The sequence below is a fragment of the Typopeltis vanoorti genome, chromosome 4, assembly GCF_054136105.1.
Source record: "Typopeltis vanoorti isolate ZY-2024b chromosome 4, IOZ_Tvanoo_1.0, whole genome shotgun sequence".
In the NCBI taxonomy this organism is placed as follows: Eukaryota; Metazoa; Arthropoda; class Arachnida; order Uropygi; family Thelyphonidae; genus Typopeltis; species Typopeltis vanoorti.
In genome coordinates this window covers 52,752,675-52,764,902 of record NC_143552.1, presented here as the reverse complement: position 1 = coordinate 52,764,902, position 12,228 = coordinate 52,752,675, and the positions used below count along the sequence as shown (strand labels likewise).

General features: G+C 37.2%; 1 protein-coding gene across 4 annotated transcripts in view; it reads right to left on the bottom strand.

Moving 5' to 3' along the window:
- The window catches only part of LOC150107302 (short/branched chain specific acyl-CoA dehydrogenase, mitochondrial), a 186,810-nt gene that overhangs the window by 157,276 nt on the left and 17,306 nt on the right, over positions 1-12,228 (bottom strand). The window lies entirely within an intron of this gene.

The window sequence follows — 12,228 nt, the reverse complement described above, 5'->3', positions numbered from 1 at the left end:
AGTCCAAGAATTAAAGTAAAACCAACTCTCAACTATTTCCCTTTTATGTGTTGTTATTATGTATACAGGCCAAGTTTATTTAACTTATTTTATTCACCCGCTTTTCGATTATTTTATGAACAGTGCAGTAAAAGAGATTCAGGCAAAGTACAACTTTAGATCAACAAAACAAACATTTAATATAGGCTTACAAATTATACACTTTAGTTTAAATCACTGAATAAGGTATTACAAACATTTTAGCTCATCTGGTAATATAGTCATATAATTTCAGGCAATGGTTAACCTGTTGTCTGAAATACAGCTTTCACAAAATTCAATTAACCATTTGAAAAAGTTCAATGTCATAAGTTCCTTAGTAACCAACTACATTAATATCTTATAGTTACTTAGTCCACGCGGTTAGCCTAGTGGCTTTGCACTTCGCAACCATATGCCTGGGGAAGGAGTGTCCTAGATTCGATTCCCGTCCATGACGTGAGGAGCTTAAGGATCTTCCTCAGCCATAGCCAAGTTAGCCGGTCTTGGGCATCAGGGTTTTTTCCGCCAGTTTATCTGGGGTTTTTCATCCCGCAAGCAGGCAAACCGGCCCCGTGAACACACAGGTTAGGGTCATAAATACTTACGGCAAGGAAGGCAACAGGAAACCACCTTGCTCATAATCATCTCTCCCTAGAATGGTAGCATATAGCTACCCTCTCCCGGCCGTATGGCAGATGGGAACCAGAAGAAGAATAGTTACTTAAGTTTCAAATACAATACAAAGGCGGTAACGCTTCTTCACAAGTATACACTCTTAGATCCACACTCCAGCTATTCTCCGCAAAAGTTACTGTTAATGCAGGGATATTTTAGGAAGAAACACACACATATCGCTACATAGGAGTAACAAAGTTGGTTAATTCTTACCGGTAAATTTCCTTGTTCATCTACTTATGTACGGATACCTTTTATAATTGTATTCACTTAAAACAATATACAGCACTTTAAAAACAAAACAAATCCTCTTAGTAATAACTGAATAAATTAATGGTGGCAAATCACATAGTTAAAGGTTCTTGCTTGGAGCAAAACGCTTGTACTATCTTTGACATCACTTGACAAATTCAGTATTCTACCAATAACTCATGAACTAAGGTAACATGCAGTAATTCTTTAACTTGAAGTTTTTATGCACAGTTGCCTATTCTTCCAGCATTTAATTAATCTTTTAGGCACTATATCTCTTAGCATAGCTATCGTTTAAATTTAACCTTGCTGCCTCTACTTATTCTCTTAGTTACTCCGTGCTATTCTTCAAGTTTCTGTGTGTCCCTGAAAGGTCGATCCTGAGTCAAAATCCCAACTAAATTATCGCTAGTCTTTCAGTTGCTACTTTGCTATCTTCTGTTGCTTTATTTGTTGTTCTGCAACTTACTAGCTAACTCGCTCGTCGACTAGTAAACCTTAGCGAGCTACTTGACTGACTCGCTGTTATCTCTCTACTCGCTATTATCTCGCTCTGATTCCCCGAATGAATCGTCTTTATCTTTTATCTTCTGTGGCTTGATGGATGTCAGTCCCGTGGACTTTACTCCCTACATCGCTCTGAAATTCTCTGTTTAATGGAGAAATTTTTGAGCACTTGGCTCGCCCTTATTAGGGCTGTGTTGAAAGGTTTCAATCTGTGATCAGGGCCGCCTTTGGGCGTTTATGTTTCCATCTGTCATTTTCATCATAGTTGGATGACTCACGAATGAGTAGGTTGGGATGGAGTGATGCTTGAGTAAAGTACTTGGTTGCTATCTGGAGGAGAAATGTAGGTATGTCTTGCAGGTTTCCATCTTGATGGAGAATGGTGTTTCTTACAAACCATGGGGCATCAAAGATCATTCGGAGGCATTTGGTTTGGATTAATTGCAATCGTTTGATGTTGCTAGGAGAGGTGTGACTCCACGCCGGGGAACCATAAGACAGTATAGGTCTGATGATTGTTTTGTATATTCTTAATTTGTTTTCTGGACTGACTTTGCTTGTGCGGTTGAGCAGAGGGTAGAGCTGAGCTATTGTTGAGTTTGCTTTATTGCAAGCATGAGAGATGTGGGAGTTGAAACTGAGACGGTTATCTAGTATGATTCCCAGGTATTTTACTTCTGTTTGCCATGGGATAACAGTGTTGAACATCGTGATTGCTCCATGATGGTCTGCTTTCTTCCTTGTAAATAGTATGGCCGTACTTTTATCTGCATTAACATCTATTCTCCATAATCGAAACCATTTTTCAAGATTTTTAGCTGCAGTCTGTAATCTTTGGGTGGCCAGGTATGGTTTGAGCGATCTGGTGAGTATTGCCATGTCGTCCGCATAAAATGCCATGATGGTTGATGTCGTACTTGGGACATCAGAGATAAAAATGTTAAAGAGTAGTGGTGATAACAGGGAGCCTTGTGGGACACCTTCTGTGATTCTTCTTGTAGTTGATCTGAGTCCACGAAGTTTCACTTGAAATTTTCGGTCTTGATTTGAATGAGGCTTAGTGAGTATTTTGCAGTAATTAGTTTGTGGATGAGGCCTTTGTGCCATACTTTATTGAAGGCCTTTGCCACATCTAGGAAGATTGCACCTGTATGCTGTCTCCAGTTGTATCCAATAGTGATGTATTCTATGAGTCTGTGGATTTGTTGGGTTGTACTATGTCCAGTTTTAAATCCAAATTGTTCTTTTGGGATTACACCTAGATTCTCTGTTTCAGTTTGGAGGCGTTTAAGAATTACTTTTTCTGCTATTTTCCCCAGGCTCGACAAGAGGCTGATAGGTCTGTAATTCTGGGGGAACTGGGGTGCTTTCCCTGGTTTGTGTATATGGATTACATCTGCTTGCTTCCATTGAGTGGGAAAATAATTGAGTCTTAGCATAGCATTAATGATTGCCACAAGATGCATTATTGTTTTATGAGGAAGTACTTTAATAATTTTGTTTGAAATCTGATCAGGACTTGGTGCTTTTCTGTTATTGAGGTTCTTGATAATTTGGTGTATTTCATTTGGTGTAGTGTAGTTTGAGTTGTCACAGGTGGCGGGACAATGAAGTGCATAGCGTACTTGCTTGTGGATTTTTTCAATGAAGCGCAAGTCCGCATGAGTGTAATTTGGTTGAAATTGCAGCTCCAATGAGTCTGCAAAAGCTTCAGCTTTTTCATCGTCTCGGTAGACTATACCTTTTTTTCCATGTATTGGTTTTATGTTGAGGTGATCGCTGTGAAAGGCTTTAGTCATCTTCCATAGCGAGTTATCTTCAATGCTTAAGGAGCTTAGTTTTCTCTCCCATTGCTGATTTTTATGGTCTTTGATTGCATATCGGACTAGGTTTATTGCTCTGTTAAGCTCTTTTTTATCCTGGGGTGATAGTGTTGAATGGTACCGTCGCCTAATTTCGTTTTTGCTTCGGATAAGTTTTAGGATCTCTTCAGGGAGCAGGTTAGTTTGGGTTGGAACGGTGACGGTGGAGGCTGTTGTAAGGCCAGATTGGATTGTTCTTTCTAGTTTATTGATCACTATGTCTACTTCTTTGGGTGAGGAGATAGTTGGAACAGGGCCTGTGGTGTTACTGAGAATTAAATTGAGCTTCATGTAGGATTGTTCGGGGATGGTTACTGCTTCTCCGCCAAGGCTAAGCAGAACTGGATTGTGGTCGGAGCTAAGATCATTAATAACTTGCAACTTGAAATGATATGGGGTGTTTCTGAAAATGGCGATATCTAGCACATCAGGCCTGCCCATTGGTCCATAGTGAGTTGGTTCGACAGGACCTGCTATGGTGATGTTTCTTGACATAGCAAATTTGTGTAGGCTCTTCCCGTTGTTGTTGGTGTTTCTACTATTCCATGCAGGGTGTTTTGCGTTTAGATCTCCTGCCACTATTGTTGCTTCGTTTGTGTCAAAGAGTTGGGAGAGGTCTGAGGCTAGAAGTGATTTGCCTGGAGGGTTGTAGACTGAATATAGTTTTAAACTGCCTGTGTTTTTTGTTTGTATTTCAATTCCTGTTTCTTCCAGGTTTATGGTTGCTGATTTCTTGATCTCATTGTATCTAATGCTATTTTTAACAAATATAGCAGTTCCACCCCCCTCTGGCATTAAGTCTATCTGATCTTAGTAGTGTGTAGTACTTTATTTTGGGGTTGTCACAAGGTCTAAGGTGCGTCTCATTGACCAGAAGGATGTCTATCTTGTATCTTTCAGTAAATTCTTTTAGTTCTAGGAGGCTGTTTTTTAGCCCGTTAGCATTCCAATAAGCAATCTGTAGTGAATTATTTAAATTGACCATGTTATCCATTAATCATAGAGAAGATGACTTGTGTGCTTTTGAGGAATTTATTGGTATCAGCCTGACTGGGATTTGTTTTGCTAAAGGTTGTCAACATCTCTCCTAGTGTGGCAGTTAGGATTGCTGCAGTGGCTTGGTTGCAAGATGCCGGTTTATTATTAGTATAGATGGTAGAAGCATATGACTTTTCAGGAGTAACAACTCGCATTTTGCTTTCTGGTGTAATTCTCTTCTGATTGGGCAGGGGTAGAACCTCTCTAGTTTTCTGCAGGTTGAGTGGATAAAGTGAGCATCTCTTGTAATTTTCTGGGTGTGGGCCGCCACAGTTTGCACACTTAGCAGGTGTGGTTTGTGGCTTGACGCAAGTGTGTGAAGGGTGGTTGTTGCCGCATTTGACACACTTGAATTCTGCTTTGCATAGCTTTTGCGCATGTCCATACTTTTGGCAGCGATGGCATTGACCAGCTGAAGCCTTTTTTCTGAGAGGCTCAATCTTGATGACCAAACTGCAAACTACTTTAAGATCGTAAATTTCTTTATGCTCTTTACTGATCTCAACCAGGACCAGAGGCATAGGGCGCTTGTCTGATCGGTACATCCGTGAAATTTTAATCGGCTCTAGGCCTTGTGACTTGAGATCAGTAGCTATTTCTTCGGCTGGAATGGTCTCAGCCAGCCCTCTAATTACAACTTTTAAGTTCTTTTCGCTTTTAAGCTGAAATGTGTGATAAGGAGCATTGAGATCATCCAGCAATCTGGTGAGTTGGCGGTAGTCTGAAATACCTTCAGGTTGAATTCGGATTCCTTCATCTGTGCTCTTTGCTGATGTAAATTTGATGTTTACGTTCTTCATCTTGGTTGTTATTGATGACCATTTTTCTCTGGTTCTCAAGATTATAGGTGGGATCCTCTCTTTAGGTTGTGCCCTGGATTCGGTCTCTATTCTTACGTCAGGTTGTGCTGTTAACTCCATTGGAGTTGTTTTTTCCAGGGGTTGAAGGACTATTTCAGGCTCTGTTGCTGGCGAATCTTTCTTACGTTTTTTCCTGCTGACAACCTGATAATCTAATGAGTTATCTGAGTCCACTAGGGTCTGATCATTAATCGGTGACATAATCTCTCTAATGTTATCTTGAGAAGTGCAGGGGAGAGGGTCAGGGGATTGGCAGTCCTCTGTTTCTACCTCCTCAACCTGATGGATTGCCACCTTACCTGGCCATTTCCTTTGTAGTAGGCCTCCTACGTGTTTAAAGATAGCCAATAGCTGTTTGAAATCAAGATCGTCATATGGAGACTCCATAGTTGGCTTGAGAGAAACTAACAGTTTCCCAGGTAATCCTGTAGACTGAGAGTCTACTAGCAAATCCCGTAGACACACTAAGGTGTCTACCAGCAATAAGATGTGGCGATATAAAATACAACAATGGTGATACTAGCGGCAGTAGGCCTAGCGTATCGCCCTTGTAAATTCAATAGACTTACCTCGATAAACCAGTATAGAAAATAAAGTGCCTGTTTATGGCAGCAAGTAATTAACTGATATTATTAATGAATATAAGCATAATCTCTAAAAAAACATATCAGTCAAATTCACAATTCACCATCAAAAATACACGACACGAAACACTAACACGCGAGACGCCATCCGTCATTAGATACCCACTACCTCTTCGCTTATATATCCCTTCTTCCCGCCGAAATTATTCTCGTGCTCTACTTCTATTAAAATCCTTTTCCAGCCCTTCAATACCGATCTGCCACACTCTGTTCTAAACTCGCACTTGCTATCTTACATATGTCTCCATGACAACTAAAAAAATATAATAAAACTGAGGCATTGCACAACGTTATACCTCTACATACAGGAATAAATAAGGAATATTTACATTTCAATTAATATGCAGTTAAAATGTTGAATACAAATTCTTATAATATTAATATAGCAATAAATAAAATAAACTTAATAATATTTTAATACAGAGTCTTTTCACTATTATTATTATATATCCTTGATTAATTAATTAATTATTAATAGAACTTAAAGGTAGTTACATGAGTATTAATTTATAAACAAGTGATTTACATTAAATAATAATTACAAGTCTAGCTTATGTGATGGAAGATCATGTTGGATTCTGAAGTAAATATTAATTACTCAAATCTCGATATATTCAGAATCCAACAATGAGAAAGACATGCATCAGTAGATTAGTACAATGAGTGCAAGTCAAGTAATTATTATAGGAGACTTCAACTTCACAGACATAGATTGGATGGAGGAAATATCACATAGCAAGGAAATGGTCACTCTATTATTAAATAATATATAAATAATATATATATTAAATATAATATAAGGGAAAATTGCTTAAAGCAGAATGTGATGGATGGGATAGGGGTATGAGAGGATTGGATTTTGTTACAGGATCAGAAGACTTGTCCATAAGGTGGCTACACCTACACTGCTTCCAACTGGGGAAAGTGATAATGTGATCTTGATTTGAAAGAAAGCAAAGAAGCAAAACATGGAAATTCCACTTAAAAAGGGATATATGTTTGGAACTACAAGGTAGGTGATTATGATACACTAAGGAAGAAGCTTGAAACAGCACCATGGCATAAAGATCTTCAAGGGAATGATGTTCACATTGTATGGGAGATAGTCAAGGGGTACCTGGAGGAGGCAACATGAGGAGGGTAAATTGTATAGGAGTTAGATCGATTAGTAGTATCATTAAGCATGAGTTGCAAAAAAAAACAATGTTGTGGAGGATATAAAGAGAAAGGTGACCAGCTAACTCATGAACAGTACAAGAATCGGGAAAAAAAGGGTACCAGTACGGTAAGGAAGGCAAAATCAGATTATAAGACAAAATTAGCAGAGAAGGCAAAAAGAAATCTCAAAGACTTCTAATGAGTGGAAGTGACAGAAGCAGACAAAACTGTTGAGCTACTGAGTGACCATCTTGCAAGGAGTAATCATCATCCAGTGAAGATATTGTTATGGCAGATGTGACAGGGAATGATGTCAGAACAGAGATCGATGAACTGGAGGTACTTAGGATACTGCAGAATCTGAATGCAAATACAGTTATTGGATGGGATAGGATATGGGCTTGCATTTTAAGAGTGTGCATGGGAACTGGTGACGCCTTTGACTATGCTGTTTAAGTCTCAGCTCTGGCAAAGTCCCAAGAAGGAGGGGAGGGCATAATAATTCCTTTGCATAAAGGCAGATCTAAGTCTGTAATAGCAAATTATAGACCAGTCAGTATTTCAGGAGTGGTGGTAAAAATACTGGGTCAGTGAAAAGGGAATTCAGTAATGGGTGAATATGATACTCAATAAGGGGCAGCATGGCTTTGTGAAAGGTCAGTCATGCCTTAGTTATCTACTAACTTTTAATAATAGAGTGACAGCTGAGTTGAATAAAGGGAATGGCTACAAATGTGATACTGCTGGATTTCACAAAGGCATTTGACAGAATATCACATGGAACTCTGTTAAGCAAACTTCAACAAATGGGGATGGATAATATGGTGGTTGATGGACAGATACCAAAAAGTAGTATATGGAAGAGAAGAATCCAGGAGAAGGCAGATGAGCAGTGGTGTGCTACAGGGCTCTGTGCTTGAAGCACTGCTGTTTAATTTGTACATAAATGATATAGGAAATAATTTGAAGGGAAATATTAAGTTGTTTGCTAATGATTCAAAGTTGGGTAAGGGGTAAGAGTTAATCAAGATGAAGTAGAGAGTTTGCAGGATGATTTAACATAACAAAACATAACAGGGATTTGGGGGGGGGGGGGCAGTAGACAGAGGGATGGCATACTGCAAAAGTAGCCAGGGTAGCTCACAGGATTACTTGGTTATTGAAGAACACACTAACAAGTAAAGAAAAGGAAGTTATCATACTGTGCTCAAGTCTGGTCACCTGGGTTTCTTAGAGATGAGAAAGTGGTGGAGAAGATCTAGAAGCAAGTGACCAAGACAGTGAGTAGTCAGTGGAATGCTCCCTATGAAGAGAGATTTAAGGTTTGTGGGTTGCAAAAGTTGGCTGATAAGTAAAAAAGGGGGAATATGATAGAAGCATTTAAGTTAATTAAGGGATTTTATAGGATTAATACAAAGGAAATATTTCAGCACTTGAATAGATGAGGCAGGACAAGAGACCATTCCTGGACGTTAGGTAAGTGTGTAGTTAGCAAGCATGTGAGACTAGATTTTGTGCTTAGAGAGAGTGGTAAATGAGTGTAATGGGTTGTCTGAGCTAGTTGTGAGTAACATAACATTGAAACCACTAACTTGTCTGTTAGTGGTTTCAATGACAAGGATGATAGATATTGTGTTGATAGTTTGGGTCTCCTGCAATGAGTCATGGGACCCATGTAATTATTACATTATTATCTGCACCATATAATTATTACATTATTATTTCTACCATAATTATTATACCATATAATTATTGCATTATTATCTGCACTAGAACCATTCTGAAGTAGTAGAATATCATGCCATGGATATAGATTATCCGACCCGATAGGGGAAACCTTCTTTTCACACAGAAACAGATATAAATATGAGAGATTATTTCTAGAATCTGCTACAGCACTACATTCTCCAAATCTTAACAAATTTAGCTGCCTCACTTTACCAAAAATATGAGAAATCATCATACTGAGACAATCAGCAGGCTACTTACTATTATAATAACAGAATTAACTCATGTAAAATATTCTTTATCAGTAGAATTTTCACCTAAGTATCATAGGTATCATCGGTACAAGCACAAAGGCTAAATTAAACAATAACTGATATATTCACAAAGCACAACCTAAGTAGCTAAGGTTAAATTTCTTAAATTTATTTCATCAAAAATAAATAAATAAATAAAATGTATATATATATATGTGTATATAATTACAAAAGTTAGGAAAGATTTACTGATTTATAGAGTACTATCTCCCACAAGAGGGAAAGACGTAGACCATTGGATCTGTTTAGGTTAGGGGAGCGAAAAAATATTTCACGTTTCTTTGTAAAGGAGTTCCATAAGGAACCGATTTTTGTGAATGACTTTTGTCTTGTTACACTGAACTCTATGTCTAGTGTTGATAGCATGCTCTGCAAGTCCAGACTGTTCAGGTTCAAGGTACTGAATATTCGACTTGTGTTCTGACCAGATCAGAGCAGATCCTCCTGTTTGTCTGAAATATGATAACCCACAAGAGCAGGGAATCTGGTAGACACCTAGATAGCTGAGATATGGGAGCTTGTCCTTTGGAGACGTGAGGAATGTAGAGATTTTTCTGATGGGTCGAAAGGCAACACAAATAATTAATGGTTTTAACACTTTAGCCATGTGTTCGTTCATGTTTTGCACATAGGGGATGGGTATACGCATTGTTGCTTCTGTATTTGAAGAGGATGCTGAAGCGACTACTTAAGGCTCTTTTTATGAAAGAATTCGTATAACGGAGGAATTAATATATTGTAATTCTTTTTGTAATAGTTCTTCTGAAGAACAAAAGGAGTGGGCTCAAACTGGATCCTTGGATGAAATGCATTTATTTTTGAGAGAAACTGTTATAATTCTTCCATAGTGCCCTTCCATATGGCAAAAAAGTCATCCACATATCTGAACCAAAGGTGGTTTTGTGAACATATCAGTTATTGTTTAATTAGCCTTTGCACTTGTACTGATGATGCCTGTGATACTCAGGAGAAAATTCTACTAATAAAGAATATTTTACATGAGTTAATTCCATTATTATAATAGTAATTAATATGTCTACTCACGGTATTTCCTTACTGAAACTTACAATCAGCAAGATTACATCACTGCAGCCATAGAGGGTATTAGTCAGGACTGTAGATCCCACTTTTTACACAGCCTGTGTTTTCTTTCCTACTGCTGTGCTTGTGTGCATGTGCTTAGTACATTTCTATGTGGCCATGGTGAAATACTGGATAATAATTTAATTAGCTAAATATGTACAGTTAGTTAATAATTATCTCTAGATGCATTTTCTCCTCTAAACTCAATATGAGTAACAATGTCTAAGCATTTATGCTAGATTACATGCTATAATCATATTTATCTATACAAGCATAAAGGAAAATTTCCTAGGGCTGTTCCACTAAGCTTTCTAATCCAACCACATAAAACAATCCATTCAGAAAATTTTAAAATAGAATATTACACATTTAACATAAGTTTTAATATTTTTAAATTTTCACAGACTTTTGGAATAAAATGCAACTGATATATCTTTGAAAGGCAATGTTTTAAAAAGTATTTTTTAAAAGTTAATAAAAGTTATATTCTTTAAAGAATTTGGTAACTTTCTATGGTGACCCACAAAAGATCACCCACTTGTATATTTAACAGCAAAAGCAGACCCAGAAAACTTCTCTACAGACCAAAGGGAACCTTTTTTTGTATTCCACCACTCTGCATTTCAGGACTCCAGAGTGGTTGTCTAACTCTAGGAATGAATTAATCGAATTAATCTAGCACTTAAGACATTCACAAACGTTTGTGAAAGTCTTAAGTGGAGAATGTCTTGGAGAATGGAGACGCTATTTATGTAACGAACAAGGCCTGCAATAACTAATAAAACATCATAAAAATTTTAAATTTACACAAAACTGAAAAAAATCTTAGGCTTACGGAAGATTTCTGAATCTTAGAATCGTCTAAACAATTGTTGCATTTTTTTAACTATCAACTCAAAAAAATAAATAAAAGAAAAAAAAATCTTATTACCGAGTGAACGATTAGTATTCATTAAAATCACAAATGTCAAAATAGTTGTGATCAAAGTACCTTAAGTTAATTCAATCAGAGCACTAGTTAACTGAGTTTCCAACAAATCAAGGAAAGATGTTGAAAGTTTTTTCACTTGGTTATATTATAAATTAAATATGCCAAGAAATTATATTCTTGGTTTCATCTATTATCCAAGTGTAAGCAAACAAAGTTTGCACATGAAGTAACTTTACGACTAGGCTACTTGTATAGAGGCTAATGACTTCACCTCAATTGCCTTAGTATCCCATAATGCAAAGCACATATCTTTACTGACAAGTACAATGCTATGTACTATGGGAAGGGCCACTACTCAGAGGTGATACCAAGGTTGAAGTAATGCAGAAGTGATATTTCCATATACAAGTAGTCAGAAGGTGTCACACCTTGTTACTATATATCTTTATTACTATTATCTATCTCTAATCTAGAAAATATCCTAGATTAGAGATAGATGTTTAAAGTTTTTTCACTTGGTTATACTATAAATTAAAGATACCAAAAAATAAATGATATTCTTGGTTTCATCCTTTATCCAAGTGTAATATAGAATATCCAATTGTATATAGAAGTCATTAGCCTCTATATACAAGTAGTCTAGTAATAAAGTTACTTCACGTGCAAATTTTGTTTTCTTACATTTAGATAAAGGATGAAACCAAAAATATAATTTCTTGACATCTTTAATTTATAGTATAACCAAGTGGAAAAAAACTTTCAACATCTATCTCTAATCCAGAGTATTTTAGTATTGTTTCATATGGGGTTCTCTCATCCCTTAGGATGGGTTGAGCCCTCCTCTAATAAGGGATTAAGTATGTATTTTGTGACTGTAGATCCATGTGTGTTCATTGAGCCAGTTTGCCTGTTATGAGGGACGAAAAACCCGAGATTCCGGGTGAAACCAGTCTGGGTAGTGGCCCGTCCCATAATGTATAGCATTATACTTGTCTGTAAGGATATGTGCTTTGCATTATGAGATACTAAGGCAACTGATGTGAAGTCAAGCCTCTATATATAAGTAGTCCAGTCGTGACGTTACTTCAAGCGCAAGCTTTGTTTGCTTACATCTGGATAAAGGATGAAACCAAGAATATAATTTCTTGGCATCTT